At 36.5% G+C, this 15,110-nt stretch overlaps 1 long non-coding RNA gene across 1 annotated transcript in view; it reads left to right on the forward strand.

The window, feature by feature from the left end:
• Positions 1-14,851, forward strand: part of LOC143659163 (uncharacterized) — a 29,655-nt gene extending 14,804 nt beyond the window's left edge. Inside the window, exon 3 of the long non-coding RNA XR_013163443.1 lies at positions 14,661-14,851. This is a non-coding gene — a long non-coding RNA (uncharacterized LOC143659163). The remainder of the gene's footprint in view (positions 1-14,660) is intronic.
• Positions 14,852-15,110: the final 259 nt, after the last annotated feature.

Consider the following 15,110-nt stretch of genomic DNA (forward strand, 5'->3'; position numbering starts at 1 on the left):
GGATTAAAATGAAATGACCCATATAATGCCTTTAGATGAGTTCTTGGCACATAGTATGCACTCAAAAGCATTAGCTATTATTATGATGAAATTTCATTTGTTATTTTTTTTAATTCCCACATTTGTTCATTTTACAAATATAGGAAAAGATGCCCTGTGGCTCATCGAGCTGATGATGATGCTTGTCTCAATCATGAATAGTTTGACTCTAAGCTCAGGATCTTTTTCACAACTCACTTCCTATTCTTCCAACTCCCTGCCCATGTGAGGCAATCTGGGAAGGAGGCTGTTGCAATTTCTGCTGCTGATATAATTTTATAATGGCACAGACCTTGGACTCAAAATTAATCCTATAACTAAAATTAAGCTCTTAGAAAACCTCTCCATCCCTCCTCAAGGTTGCAGTAACACAAATATATCAACCCTGAAAGGTCATGAAACCAGAATACTAGGTATCTAGTATTAGGAGTACTGGAAATATTTTTCTAGGAATATTTCTAGTATTAATTCAGAATAATTAGGAATAATTAGGAATCTATAGGAATAATTCAGAGTGTATTTTATGTTTACATAGTATTTCAGTTTGTAAGTTGCTGAAATGCAATTTACCAGAAATGGAATGGCTTTTAAAAAAGAGAATTTATTATGTTGCAAGTTTGCAGTCCTGAGGCCATGAAAATGTCCAAATTAAAGCACAGTTATAAAAATGTCCGAACTAAGGCATCCAGGGAAAGATACCTTGGCTTAAGAAGGCCAGTGATGTTTGGGGTTTTTCTCTCTCAGCTGGAAAAAGGCACTTGGCGACATCTGCTAGCTTTCTCTCCAGGCTTCTTCAATGGCTATCTAGGGATATTTTCTTTATGCATTTCCAAAAGTCTCTGGCTGTGTGGACTCGGTTGGCTCTTAGCTTCTCCCAAAATGGTTCATTCTCAAAGGGCTCCAGTAAGCAACCCCACCTTGAATGGGTGAGACACATCTCCATGGAAACCATCTAATCAAGTTGCAAATACAGGAAAAGATGCCCTGTGGCTCATTTAGCTGATAATGATGCTTGTCTTGATCATTAATATTTTGACCCTAAGTTGGTCACATCTCCATGGAAACATTGAAAAGATCTCATCCAGCAATATCAAATGAGAGTTAAAGGACATGGTTTTTCTGGGGGTACATAATAGTTTCACACCAGCACACGTAGCCAGAATTTTTAAAAGAGGATGAAGGATAACTTCTCTGCAAACAAAGCATAGGCTAGAAATGGTGGGACAAGGGCATGGAAACAAAACTCTTCATTATGGTTCTCTTAGTTTGGGGAGAATTCATGACAACTATTTCACTTCATAGTCTGAGAAAACAAATACAATCTCCTATTCTTTATTGTTATTTTTTTTTTACTGGTTACAGAAGCCTTTTACTATTTACAACTTCAAAATTAATTTGAATGTCTGCATTTATCAACTGAGTATGGACTGTTTCCTGGAGCAGAAGAAATAAACTAATGTAGGCCCATTGACTAAATACCTAAAAATATTTGGTCTTTGACCCTTGAGATTTAGTGTGATGATCAGATCCTTAGCATCATATTCAGAATTTTTAGAACCCAGAATTCAGAGTTCTTGCTGAACATGGTGTTGCACATAGGAAGAAAGCACATATTCTAGGTAGTGGTGGTTTTAATGTAGTCTGTCTAGGTCATGGCAATTTTCAGTTGGTTTCAGTGTTGAACCTTTCTATCTTTTGTCTTTAAGTCTGCCTAAAATCCTCTGACCAAAAAAGGGAGGCATATAATTCCAATAAGATCGATGCGATCCTCTCCTGTTCTCCTTCTGACTCAACATCTGTCTAATTCCTGGCACTGGTTGAGTCTCCGCTGCTCTTTGCTTTTTGTTTGAGGAGTTCCCAAATTTCAGGTCACCCTCAAGGCTTTTGGCTTGGCTGTTTTGCTGACCCTTCCTGCTTTGAATGTCCTCTGGCAGGATACGCTGTCCTAGTCTGCATCTCTGACCCCCAACCCACTTATCTTCCTGCTCTAGGAAGATGAATGCAGCTGAAGCAGCTGGTTGGCAGCCAGCTCCAACTTCTCAGATACCTGCTCCCTTCTCATAATCACTGCTCACTACTGCACTCTCCACTTACCTAATGGGAATTCACACCCATAAATCTTGCACTGCTCTTTAAGCCACCATTTCTTCTCTAATCTCTCCCCTGTTATGCATGTGCTGTGAATTATTTGCACAACTTTTCTCCTGTGAATTATAATAATAAATAGCACTTAGCATGTTCAAGACACTATTTTGAGCATTTTATACACATTCAACTCATATAATCCCCACAGCAATCTTATCAGGTAGGCAATATTATTATACATTTTGCAAATGAGATAACCGAGCCACATTGCCGTTAAGTAATTTGTCAAAGGTTCCCTGAAACACTTTAAGTGAAATTACCCAACATTTGAACTATCTTATGTTAGTACATTAAACCCACTTTATCACTGGTAATATTAATGCTATTTACCCTAACTGACTCTGGGCACTATATTCAGTAACAATGTAAGATATGTTTGTGTGCAGTGTCTCTATCTCCTTTCCCTGAACTCATCTCCCCACGAAAATTCTGTCCTTCCCCTCAAAGCTCCGTTCTTTCAAAGGTGTTCTCAGAAGAAAAGCGATTCTAACAGAGGATTGGAAGTAAAAAGTTACATGACTCGGAAGAAGAAATGAAGTTGCTTCATAAACGCATAAAAAAGACGTTCAACCTTACTTGCAATCAGGAAAATGCAACCAAAAGCAATAAGATATTTTTTTAATCCAACACAGTGGCAAAATTTTTTAAAGATTGATTATTTTGAAGTCGAGGAAGATTGGGGACCCCATTTATGATCTTCTGCAGAGCTTGTATAAATTGGCAAAGCCTTTTTGGATGGCAAGTTGGCAACATTCAGTGCAATTTTAAATATGTGTAATCTTCAAAGCAGCGATTCCACTTGTGAGTATCTATCTTAGAGAAATATTCGGATGTGGGCAAAGAAAGTAGAAGGATGCTCATCACAGAATTATTGGTAAGGGCAAAATCCATAAATTGATAATTAGCTGAGTAAATTATGGTGCCTACATTCACAGATTACCATGTGTACAGCAATTCCAAACAATAAGGTGAATATATATGCACTGATATTTAAAGAGCTCCAAGATATATTATGTGAAAAAAGCAAATTTTAGAAAAATAAATAAAGATGCCAGTGAGACTAAAAGAGAAACACAAAATTATATGCTTCCATATGAACACATGTGCCCTAAGCATATAAATCAGATGGAGCAATAGCTCTCTTGGGGAAGGAATCTGGAAAGTGCAGGCACTGTTTGAAGTTGCAACACACACATACACAGTCATGTCTTTCTTTTTATTTGTAAAATTTAAAAAATCAAATAAATATATAATGTATCTTTTTACAAAGAGTTTGTGTCTTTCATGCTATCACTCCTTGTTTTATTTGCTTTTTAAGAAGGCTGTAGAGTGGGGTTACTCTCTGATTCTTTTATGTCTGTTTAGAAGAGACTAGTCCGTGATTGAGGCACACTGATGTGCCTCACCTCTAAGGCAAAATGGACTTAAACGAGAGGGGGCTAGCCACAAATATTTAGCACAACTCATCAGAACTTCCAATGTTCTTGTCTATACAACTCATTTGCCCAATATTGCAGTCAGGCTTAGCCCAGCAAACTGGTCCATTTATGGTGCTGTCCCACCTGGCATGAATCCTTGGACTTCCCATGCAGTGGCTCTCAGTGCTTACTCTAATGACTGGATTGATAGCCCCTTTGATTGCCAGTGATGCTGTCTTCCTGACCTCAGATCAAACCAAGATCCTAAAATGGACTAGGCAGGTTTCTGAATACTCTGTACTTCCAAAATCTATCACAGGATATCTCAACTACTTGCAAAAAGTAATGTTGTCAGCTGTAACTGGGAGGTATGGGAGATCAAGGTGAGAGAAGCAATCAGTGTACATTGGGTTTAGTCCCCGCTCCAAGAAGCCAGACTGAGATTAATGTAAGATGTGCTTCCCAGGTCCCAGGCCAGAAGTTTACTGGAAAACAATCTATGATCACAATGAGAGTGAGGACAGAGATATGGGTGAGGGAAAAACAAGGAAAGTGTATGGTCATTAATAACAGAAAGGTGGGACATGGTTGTTAAAGTGATCAGACTAATTCTGCTAAATGACCCATGTGCTTTCCCAGACCAGATGTGGAAATGACATATTATTTTATAGATCCTGCCTAGAATCTTCTATTGTTGCTCCAAAAAGTCCTAGGCTCTCCTCTTGTGCATTGTAGACACACACATTGCCCTTCACTTCTCTATGCACTAGAATCTGTCCAGGTGGTCCTGGAGATCTGGTATTATAGAAGTGAAGGATGAACTTACAGCAACATCCTGCTGGGCTCCATGGAAAAGAAGCAGGAAGGGCCACAGCCTTCATAGACTTTGTGTTTTTCTCTGCTACACTCAGGAGTTTAATATTTTAAATCCACGAGACTTCAAATGACAACCCTTGTCAAGTGACAAACCTTGACTGAATAGAAGGGCTGTCATATATTCATGAGTAAGAACCTAAAGAAGAGGGAGGTACAATCTCAAGATCTGATATGATGGTGGCTTCAGGAATCCAAGGGCGAGATCCAAGAGGGAAAGTTGCAACTTAAGTTCAACATAATTGGAAATACTCAGTCCTGTTTGAAGATTCTTTCCCCAGGTGTCAACTTCTGAAGCTCTGGGTTTTGTTTAGGAAAGGGTTTTCTGTATAGTTATCCTTAGCAGGAAAAGTTTCCTTGCCATTGGGAGTGTTCAAGCAGAGGCTGAGTGACTCCTCAGGAGTGTTATAGAGAAGATTCAGGAATCAAATACTATGGGGACCCTGGGTGATATCACAAGGAGCTTTACAACCTCAGGATTTAGAATAACCAAATTCTCAAAATTAGTCAAACATCAATGGAGGCATGAAATATAGGGTAGTGCACTTTGAATTGTTAGTAAAAACAATGCATTAGATAGTCTGCCATTAACTTGGGTAGTGGGCACTAAGCTAATTATTTCATCATCTCAACTAATATCCCACAAGCTCCCAAACAATCCAATTCAAGAGCAGTAAGAGTTTATTCATGTGATATCTTCTTAACTGTGAAGGTCTTATTCTCATGACATATTTCTATTTCAAATCAGCCTACACACACAGTTATCCACTAAAGACATTCTTTATATCTCTCAGAATCAGTAATTCAAGAACATGTAGAACAGATCTCCACGATATTTGTATGTGTATGATCTTTAGAACCACAGCATTCACAATATTTGTCTTTCTATCTATAGTCATCGAACTTTGTTTTCTATCTCATTTGGATTTATAAGATTTGGCCCAATACTCGAGTCTCTGGGTGCAGGTGTTAACATGATTTGGAGGCAATAGAGTGCTTAGAAATCATAGTGATTTGTGTTGCTAAAACAGATTTTTAAAGTAATAGCCTTAAACCTAGGCTTCACTCTGGCAAAAGCTAGATTAAAAAGAAAACATTTGTGGTTTGAGAATCAACTTATTATTTGTGCTCTAAGGATAATGAAAAGCAGCATTCAGCATAACCAACCAACAATCTCCCAAATGTAATGGAATGCAATGTAAGTGAAACAATAGTTAACCAATGTATCATGTTCCTGGAAATCTAAAAACAGCAAGCATCCATTGTGCTCACAACATACAACTCATTTGGTCATCCCCTCTTTGTCCTTATAGTTGTTAGCATACGCTTACAGGATAATTTTCAAAGGCAATCAGGGAAATTGAAGTGAGGTAACTCATTTCACTGGTATCTCATTTTAGCCCTGATTCAATTATAATGGGAGTCAAATACTTGGCCTTCATACATAGTTTATGTTGCAGCTTTCTTCATATAGTGTGAAAAGCTTCTAAATGTCTGGCTGGGTTCTCCACTGTAATAGCATATTTGCAGTCCAGAGATAATGTAATAATAGTCATAGAAGTAAAAGTAGTCATTGTAGAAGTACTGTGGTTAACATTTATTGAGTGCTTACTCTAAATATGTCAAATGATGTGTCAGAAGAAAATACTACTGTACATATGTAATGTTTGACTTATTAATCTGGAAAAAGCCCTAAATTCTTCTTTACTCCATGCCCTTTTTGTTGATGGCTTGACTTTTGCTTCATCACTTTAAGGCCCTCTCTCTTCAATTTTTCCAAAATGGCCACTCACTGGATCACTTCCTTGATTTCTGCCTGAAACACTGCTGTCTCCTCATGGTTTTAAGTCGACTTAGTCTTCAGGTCTTGGGTTAAATTTTCCTCCCCCCGAGAAGCCTTCTTTGACCAATAATTCCAATAATTTTGATGCATTCCCCTTTATTTGATCTCAGACTGCTCCACAGTTTTTCATTAGGGCGCTTAACACAATTTGTAATAATAACTTTACTTGTATGTTTATATGTTAAATGTATGTTTCCCCACTAAACTTTAAAGTTCACAAGGACAGGAACCTTATTCATCTTAGTAATTTCTTTATCCCCAACAGTTAGCCCTGTTGACACAGAATTAAAGCACCTAATGAATGAATAAATATGTGGGAACTAAAGGGATGCAGGAGTAGTGAGTTGGACCATTTATTATTGAATTGGGTGTTTGCTTTTCTTTAGTTCAAGTTTATTTATGGTTCCCCAATGATAATTTTCTTCTTACTACAAAACTATATTCCACTGTTAGTGATTTTAGCCTTTCTGAAAGCGTTTTTTGAAAGCTTATAAGCAAGAAAATTTCTTTTCTTGGGTGATTTTCTTGGTGTTATGTGACAAACATATGCTGAGTAATAATATGTTGTACTATCAAAAACAGTCTTAAATGACTACCTTTTAAATAGTTTTCAAAATGCTTTCCAAAAGAAAGCCACAGAACACACAGTGTCATTTGTAAATGATGTCACCCTTCCTTTGAAAAATTCTACATCTCTTGATTTCAGTTGGAAGTCTGAGCATCATGAGAAAGAGTGAGTCAGAAGTTTTTATTCTTTCAGTATGAGAATCTAATCCTGATAACCTAGTTTATGCTGACCCTGAAGAATTCAGCATGTCATGACCAATTTTATCCATTTTTCTTATCAGAGTCTATACCAAATTCACAGTTGGATCCAGCAGAAGGAAAGGCAGATATGTCAGAGAAACAGATGTTGGCATTGTAAAAGCAGATGCTCCATGCTTAATTTCACATGCCAAAAAATCCATTATTAAAATTCAGCATCTGTCTTTTTTTTGAGGAATTACTCAGTCTCAATCAAGTTGAAAGTAAGTGATAGTACTCAATTACAAGATTTTTTTTTTTAACTCAGAATGTTATACTTTTGAAAATCAAGTCAATGAACCAGATGCAAACCTCTTCCAATATTAGGGGACCTTCACTGTGATGTATGCAAACGGATTCAGACATGAAATTGCTTCAGATTTCTGCCTCCCAAGCATTCATTCTCCCTTGCAGAGTCTGGCAATAACAGGGATGCTGGTATGAGACTACCCATAGGAAGGGAGAACTCCTGGTTTCTGAGAAACTGAAGTTTGAGTTCAGGAGTGTTTCTGGGGAGATTTTTGATCAGTAATGCAGCGGAACCTATCTAAACCTGTGCTTTGAAATTCTCTATCCCTGATAAGGCCAAAGATACAGAACTAGCTGCCCATGGAACTTAATTAAAGCCTTGCCTCTCTGAGAGAAATTAAACATTGGCAGGAAAGAAGATACCAGCAGCTGTCAGGAAGCCATTTCCTCAAGGACAGTCACACCTTGACGGCTCTTTAAAAGTGTTTTCCTCATCTGCTCTGTGAACTCCTAAAAATCAGTCCTTTCATCTCTGATTTGACAGCTGGCACTGAAAAGGTCGTGAGTCTATATTACTTTCCCCACTTAGGAAACTTGTGTTCATGGAAAAACCTTCTCCTTTGTGGCAACTCAAAGTCACAGTGAGGCAAAGGATGGCCCATTCATTTCGAGGTAGAAGAAAGGGAAGCGCTGTTTTAGCCAGGAACCTGGGTCTCCTAATGCATTTTTAAATTAGGGAAGTACTGGTTTTCACTTTTTTTTTTTTTTTTAAGGGAGAGGCTTGTGGAATCCCTTTAACCCAATGGAGACTGTATGGCACAAAGGCACTTCAGCATTCAACATGTGTTGATTTGTTCACAGACATTCTGCAACTTGGAGGAAAGGGGGTAGTACGTGGTAGGTTTTCATAATACTTCTCAATGTGGTGACTCCACTGTGGCTCCCATCGGAAGCTTCAGGAATAAATGCTTTTTACCTGTGGGTCTGGAATCTAGACACTGACGACTTTAGAGAGGATCGTGGTTTAAGGATGGTTAGGAGACGATGAAATCCACAAAGGAGTAGTCTGAAGACTAAAGAAAGACAGAAATCAAAGACTTGTTAAGGTAGTCAGAGGAAAAAATATTTCTAATACAGGAAGCCAGCAAATAAGTACTTCACTTCTTGCTGAAGACTAGTTTAAAGTTGGGAAACACAAACTTTAGAGATTTGCCAAGGTTCTGATTTACATGAAAGAAATCACTTATAATGATGATAGCGTGTAGATTTTTCTCTCAGGATTGTTGGGAGGCTTTGATAAGTTAATATCTGTAGCCAACCAAAAGTGTGTGTTACATAATGCTGAGATCAGTACTAAAAGCAAAAATAGACAAACAGAAACAAACCTCCAAATAGCTAATAATAAAATATAATACAGTATTTCTATTTATATGATATAATCAATAAATATATAAATAAACCATATTTCTCTTTGAACTCAATATTGCAAAGCTATCTTTTTAACTTGTGTTTGCTGAGTTTTGGGATTAGTTTGCCCGAGCATGTTGGTCTTATGTATAAATTACTATGACCCTTTGGTGGTTGCCAGCATTTCTTGGTGTTCTATGGCTTTTGGCAGCCTAACTCCACACTTTCCAGTCCCCAAAACTATTTTAGTTTGTTAGGCTGTTATGACAAATACCATACAGTGGGCTGACATATATAACAATAATTTATTGGCTGATGGTTTTGAGGCTAGACGTCCAAAATCAAGGCATCAGCAGGCCATGCTTCCTCCTCAAAATCTGTGGCTTCTGTGTTGTCCTGCAAATTCTCCAGTAATCCAGATTAAGGCCCGTCCTGCTTCAGCGCACCACACATTAACTAAAAATAACCTCTTCCAAAAGTCCTGTTCTCAATGGTTTCATACCCACAAGGTTGGGGATGAAGATTAAACCTGCGTTTGCTGGGGAACATAATTCAGCCTTCCACAGAGAACAAGGTAGAAGTAAGGTCACGAGTTGAAATATGTTCCAATATCCTTCAAAGCGGGGTCGATGGAAACAGGAAGTATTGCCTTGTGGTTGATCATGTGAGTTGTGGAGTTCTACTGCGTGGATTTGAATAATGGCTTCATATTCTTCAATCTATGAAATCTTGGCCAATCACTTAAGCTCTTTGAATATAAGGATATAAAATGCACCTTTCAGATTTTTTACTGCAATTAGTGTCCCAGCCCCTGCTTCTAGGCTCTGAAATCCATCCTGACATTTCTTCTGAGTCGTGCTGCTCTGGACCTCTCCCTGTCAATGACTGAGCACAGGAACATACTGAGGTGAATTTAGGTTGAGGACGCCCCTTCTGCGTTTGGAAACTCACCTTGGACCATGTTGCTATCTAAGAATTCCCTACTCAAAGCCTTCCTTCCTTCCCTTCCCCTCCATTGAATCTAAACCTGCATCTTTGTATGACTTCTGTCTCAGCCTCCTCTGGCCCCCATCCCATTTTTCCCTCACAGGTATTTTCCCCAATAAATCTCTTGCACACATAATCCTGTCTTAGTTTCTGCTTCTTGGGGGGCCCAATTAACATGTTCTCTACATCTTAATTTCTTCATTTGTAAAATGGGAATAATATTATAACCCCAACATAAATTGCTGTGAGGATTCATTGAGATAAACACATCACAATGTTAAGCACACTTTATTGATATGAAGCTCAATCCATAATGCTGTTGGTATTTTATCATTTGAAAGGAAGAGAGAGAATAGATAGAACCATGAAATTCTTTGGAAGTTGGTCGTGAAGAAAAGGGATGCCATGGTATTTATCTCTCACTCTTGAGTAATTGAGTCTACGTGTTACCTTCCAAAGAGACATGAATGAAAGAAAATGTTGCTCTTGTGGCTTTCGTAGAACCTCTTGACTCAAATGCAGCTAGGCCCTTTGGTCCATGGACCTGGAGGTCAGAGATAGATTTGGGATAGAGCTTGTGATGTAGGTGTCATCAGGTCTCACTAACAGTGTATGTCTTGAGAAGGGATGAGCCTGCACAGGAAGAATACAAGGCTAGGAGAGAGCGTGAGGGAAATTTTTAAAGTAGAAAGGAGAAGACAGCAAAAGAGAGAGAAAAGTGAGGTCTACTCAGGTATCAGACAATGACTATTTATTGGAAAGCTACAACTGAATTCAGAAATGAGATGTAGGTCAATGCAATTATATGGAAAACTCAGGTAATGATCTTGATTTGTATAAGAAAAATTTTAATGCGACAATACATTAGAATAGGGGAAATTGTGGGGAAAAAGAATTCAGTATTTTGTATATATCATATACTAAAGTATACGTATAATGAGATAGGTTAAATAAGTACAAAATCCAAACACAGAAAACCTAGATTACTGTCTTCTCAGGTTTGATTAGGGGAGACTAGAACTCCTAAATATCTGGAGAGCTGATACTTTCTAAAAATTACATGGAAAAATATCATCAGATTCAACCATATAAACATTTGAAATGTTTGGGAAGTTAAAATGAACTTAATCAAGGGAAAATGGAAATCAAAATCCTGAGAAATATTTGTGCAAAAAAACAGAGTTAGGGCGGGCCACAGTGGCTCAGCAGGTAAGAATGCTTGCCTGCCAAGCCCGAGGACCTGGGTTCGATTCCCGGTGCCTGCCCATGTAAAAATAATAATAATAATAATAAATAAAAAAACAAAACAAAACAGAGTCAAAGGATTCACATCAAAATTATTCTATAAAATATTAAAAATTCAACAAATGAGTTGGCAAAATATACAATGAGATAATTCATTAAAATGAGAGTTATGACTATCAACAAACATAGGGAAGATTTTTACCTCATGTGCTATCAAATATATGGAAGAGTGTTTCTCTTCTTTAGTAATCCATATATATATCCAGGTGCAAAATCCAGGTATAAAAAAGTAAAACTGAAGTGTTTTGGTAAAATTTTACACCTATGAAAGTAACAAATGAAAAAGAATTTGACAATCGTTATAGATTTTTATGGTTCTTTCATTTCTATTATTTCTCATGTTATATCAATCATTATTTATCTATTCCTTTAGCAAATTTCTGTTAAATGTCTACTATGAGTTAGTTCATTTTCTAAGTAGTAAGTATACAGTGACGAATAAGATAAATACAGCCTTGATACCATATATTAGAATGTCCCCTTTTTCCTCTCAGTATTGTTTTATGAGTCAACTCATTCCCTATATCTTGTTTATGACCGTAATAATCTGAATCTATCTGCTTCGCCTTTCTCCAATCTGTTCTTTAGCTTGCTACCAGAGTGATTTTGAAAAACTGTTTTTACTGTGAACGTCATCATAATAAGAAAGCATATATAACATACAGGATTCACAATTGTGATTTTAATTTTTATCTGTGTTTTATTAGTACAATGAAGTAGGGCATCTTTTCATATGATTATGAGCCTATTGTGCTTTCTTTTTTACAAAATGGCTGTTTAAATCTTTTTCCCCACTCCCCACCCCTCAAGCCCATTTCGTTCTTTTTCATACTGATTTGAAGATCTTAGTATTATATGCTTACTAATCTTTACCTAATATTGATGTTCTATATCTTTTTTTGCCCTGATAGTGGCTGGTCTTTTATTTTCCTTATGTAAACTTCTGATGAGGAGAGGTTCTTACTTATAACAGGGTCAAATTTGTCAATCCTTTCTTTAATGGTTTGTGCTTTCTGATTCTTCTAGGAAATATTTTTCTACCCTGTGGTCACGAAGATATTTTCCTATATTGACTCCTCAATGTTTAATGATTCTGCTTTTCACAGTTATTTTTAATCTTCTAAGAATTGGTTTTTATATATAGTATGCTACGGTAGAGATACAGTTTCATTTTTTTTTCCATGTGGCTAAACAATAGTCTGGACATCATTTATTAAATAGTTCATCCTTTACCTACTGCTTTGCAATGTCATCTCTATGATACATCATTTTCTATATGTGTGGGTCTGTTTGGGGGCTATTTTTCTATTCCATTGGACTATTTCCCTAGCCCTGCTGAATCACCACTCTGCCTGAATATCTATAGCTTTATAATAAATATTGATGGTGGGACAAATCTTCCATTCCTGTTTTCTTCCACAAGAATTCCTTGTATAATTGGGCTCTTTACTCTGCCACATGGGTTTCAGGATCAGCTTGCTGAATTTCATGAGAAAAAATCAGTTGGGATTTTGATTGGAATTAAATTGAATCTATAGATCAATTTGAGAAAATTGACATCTTTATGATTTTGAGTCCTATCAAAGAATATGGTTTATCACTCCATTATTTGGGTTGCTTTTAGTAACTTTTAATAAGGTTTTATAGTTTTATCTATAAAGGTTCTCAACATGCATTTTTTAGATTTATTCCTTGACACTTTATGTTTTTGTTTCTATAATAAATGGTCATATTTTTAAAGTTCCATTTCCAAGTTGCTCAGAAGTGCAATAAATTTTTATGTGTTGATTTTGTGTTTAGCAGCATTGTAAATGCCTATTAACATTTCCAGTAATTTGTCTGAGGACAATTTTTAGGTTTCTTAGAGAGTTAATTACAGGATTTGCAAATATTGACAGTTTGGTTTCTTCATTTCCTATCCTCATAATTTTCACTTATATGTTCTAAAAGTCTATACTGCAGGACTTTTAATACAATGCTGCATTGAATTAGTGATTATAGGTTTTGTTTTGACAGTATGGAAATGCTTTCATTGCTTAACCACATATATGATGTTTGTGTTGGTTTTTTGGTAGCTGGCCTTGATCAAGTTAAGGAAGATTACTTCTAGTCTTGTATTCCATTGCTTTGCTTTTTTTTTTTTAATATCATGAAAGCACATTACATTTTATGAAAAATGGTTTTTCATCTATTGAGAAGATCTACTCCTTTACTCTATTCATGGTGCATTATATTATTTGATTTCTAGAATTAAACCAATTGGCAGTCTTGAAATAAACTAATTTGGTTATGACTAGTTGTCCTTTCTAAGTGTTTTGGAATTGCCCTACTAACGTTCAAAATTTTTTGTGTGCCTACTCTTCATGCATGGGATTAATTTTTGTCTCCCATTCTGTTCGGTCTTTGGCTGGTTTTGTTACCAAGATTATACCAGTCTCATAAAGTAGTTGGGGAATTTCCATTTTTTCCTATTCTGTGGAATAGTTTGTGCAAGATCAGAATGACTATATTTGGATGTTTGGTGGAAGTCTCATGAATCACAACTTGGTCTTCATGTTCTCTTGATAGGAAGATGTTTAGTTGACTAAATTTCTTTAAGGGTATAAGACTCGTAGGATGCTCTATTTCTTCTAGAATCAGTTTTGGTAAATTATACATTTTAGGAAGCTGTTCATTTCACCTTTATTTCAAAAATAACTGCTTATAATGACTGAGTCTCTGTTTAATTCCCTGCTACTTGTGTGATATGTCTCATTTGTATTTCTAATATTTTTTATTATGTCTTCTAGTACTCTCACCTTTACTTGGTTAATCTTGCTTTTTTGTTTTATTAATCTTTTCAAAGAGTTTTTTGAAATAATGTTTTGCTTTGTTGATTCTCTTTATTTTGTGTTTAGTTTCTATTTCATTATTTTCTACTCTAACATTTATTTCTTTCATTTGTTTTCTTTAGCTTTATTCTGAAGCTTTTCTATAAAATATAATGTCTTATTTTGTATTTTTAGATGATTAATTGTTTTTTTCTACATGGGCAGGCACCAGGAATCAAACCCGAGTGTCCAGCATGGCAGGCGAGAACTCTGCCTGCTGAGCCACCGTCGCCCGCCCTAGATGATTAATTTTGAAACATTTTTTCCTAATGAAAACAATTAGGCTATATATTTCTCTGTAGGTACTATTTTCGCTGCATACTATGAATTTAATATGTCATGTTTTCATTATTGTATATTCTAAATACTTTCAGATTTTCATTATGGCTTCTTCCTAGAGCTTACATGTTGCTTAGAAGAATAACTGTCAATTTCCACGACTGCGGAGGATTGTCTAGTCATAGTTTTGTAATTGATATTTAAACTTATTGAATTATGTTCACCCATGGTAGTCTGATACAATTGTCTGAATTTTATCAAAGCTAGATTTGTGGTCTAGTAGTTTGACAATTTTTGTAAATATTTGATTTGTGCTTGAAAAGATATGAAGCTTGCAGTTGTTGGTTGTGATGTTCTATTATCTGTCCATTAGATCAAGTTCTTAACATCACGCTTCACATCTTCAATACTCTCACTGGCTTTTCTCTTCTTGCTCCCCAGTTAGTAAGAAGAGGTATTAAAATCTCCCGCTGTGATTTTACATATGGCTGATTCCAGTGCTGACTCTAATATGACCTTGGAGCATCTTGTAGTGCCAGCGAGTAAGGAAGTGCTCAGAAAACAAAATGATGGGAGCATATTGAAGGACCCAGGAGCCAACTGAAAGAGCTGGAGCATCTTGGACAATAAAATAATGTGGCTTTAAATTATAACCCACAGTGTAAATATGCATGAGTATTTCTGATATAAAAAATGATGGTACAAATAAATAAATGGGGGAGAAGAGACAAACCTTCCTTACAAAAGAACTCCAAAGATATATTTAGATACGCCTTCCTTCTAGGAGGTGGGACTTAACCTCCCCTCGGCCTTCCCACCTACCCCCCAGCGTGGACAGCATTTAGTGAGTTGCACCCAAAGAACAAAGACTGAAAAGAAATAAATGAAATA

Source organism: Tamandua tetradactyla, chromosome 2 (assembly GCF_023851605.1).
Source record: "Tamandua tetradactyla isolate mTamTet1 chromosome 2, mTamTet1.pri, whole genome shotgun sequence".
Lineage (NCBI taxonomy): Eukaryota > Metazoa > Chordata > Mammalia > Pilosa > Myrmecophagidae > Tamandua > Tamandua tetradactyla.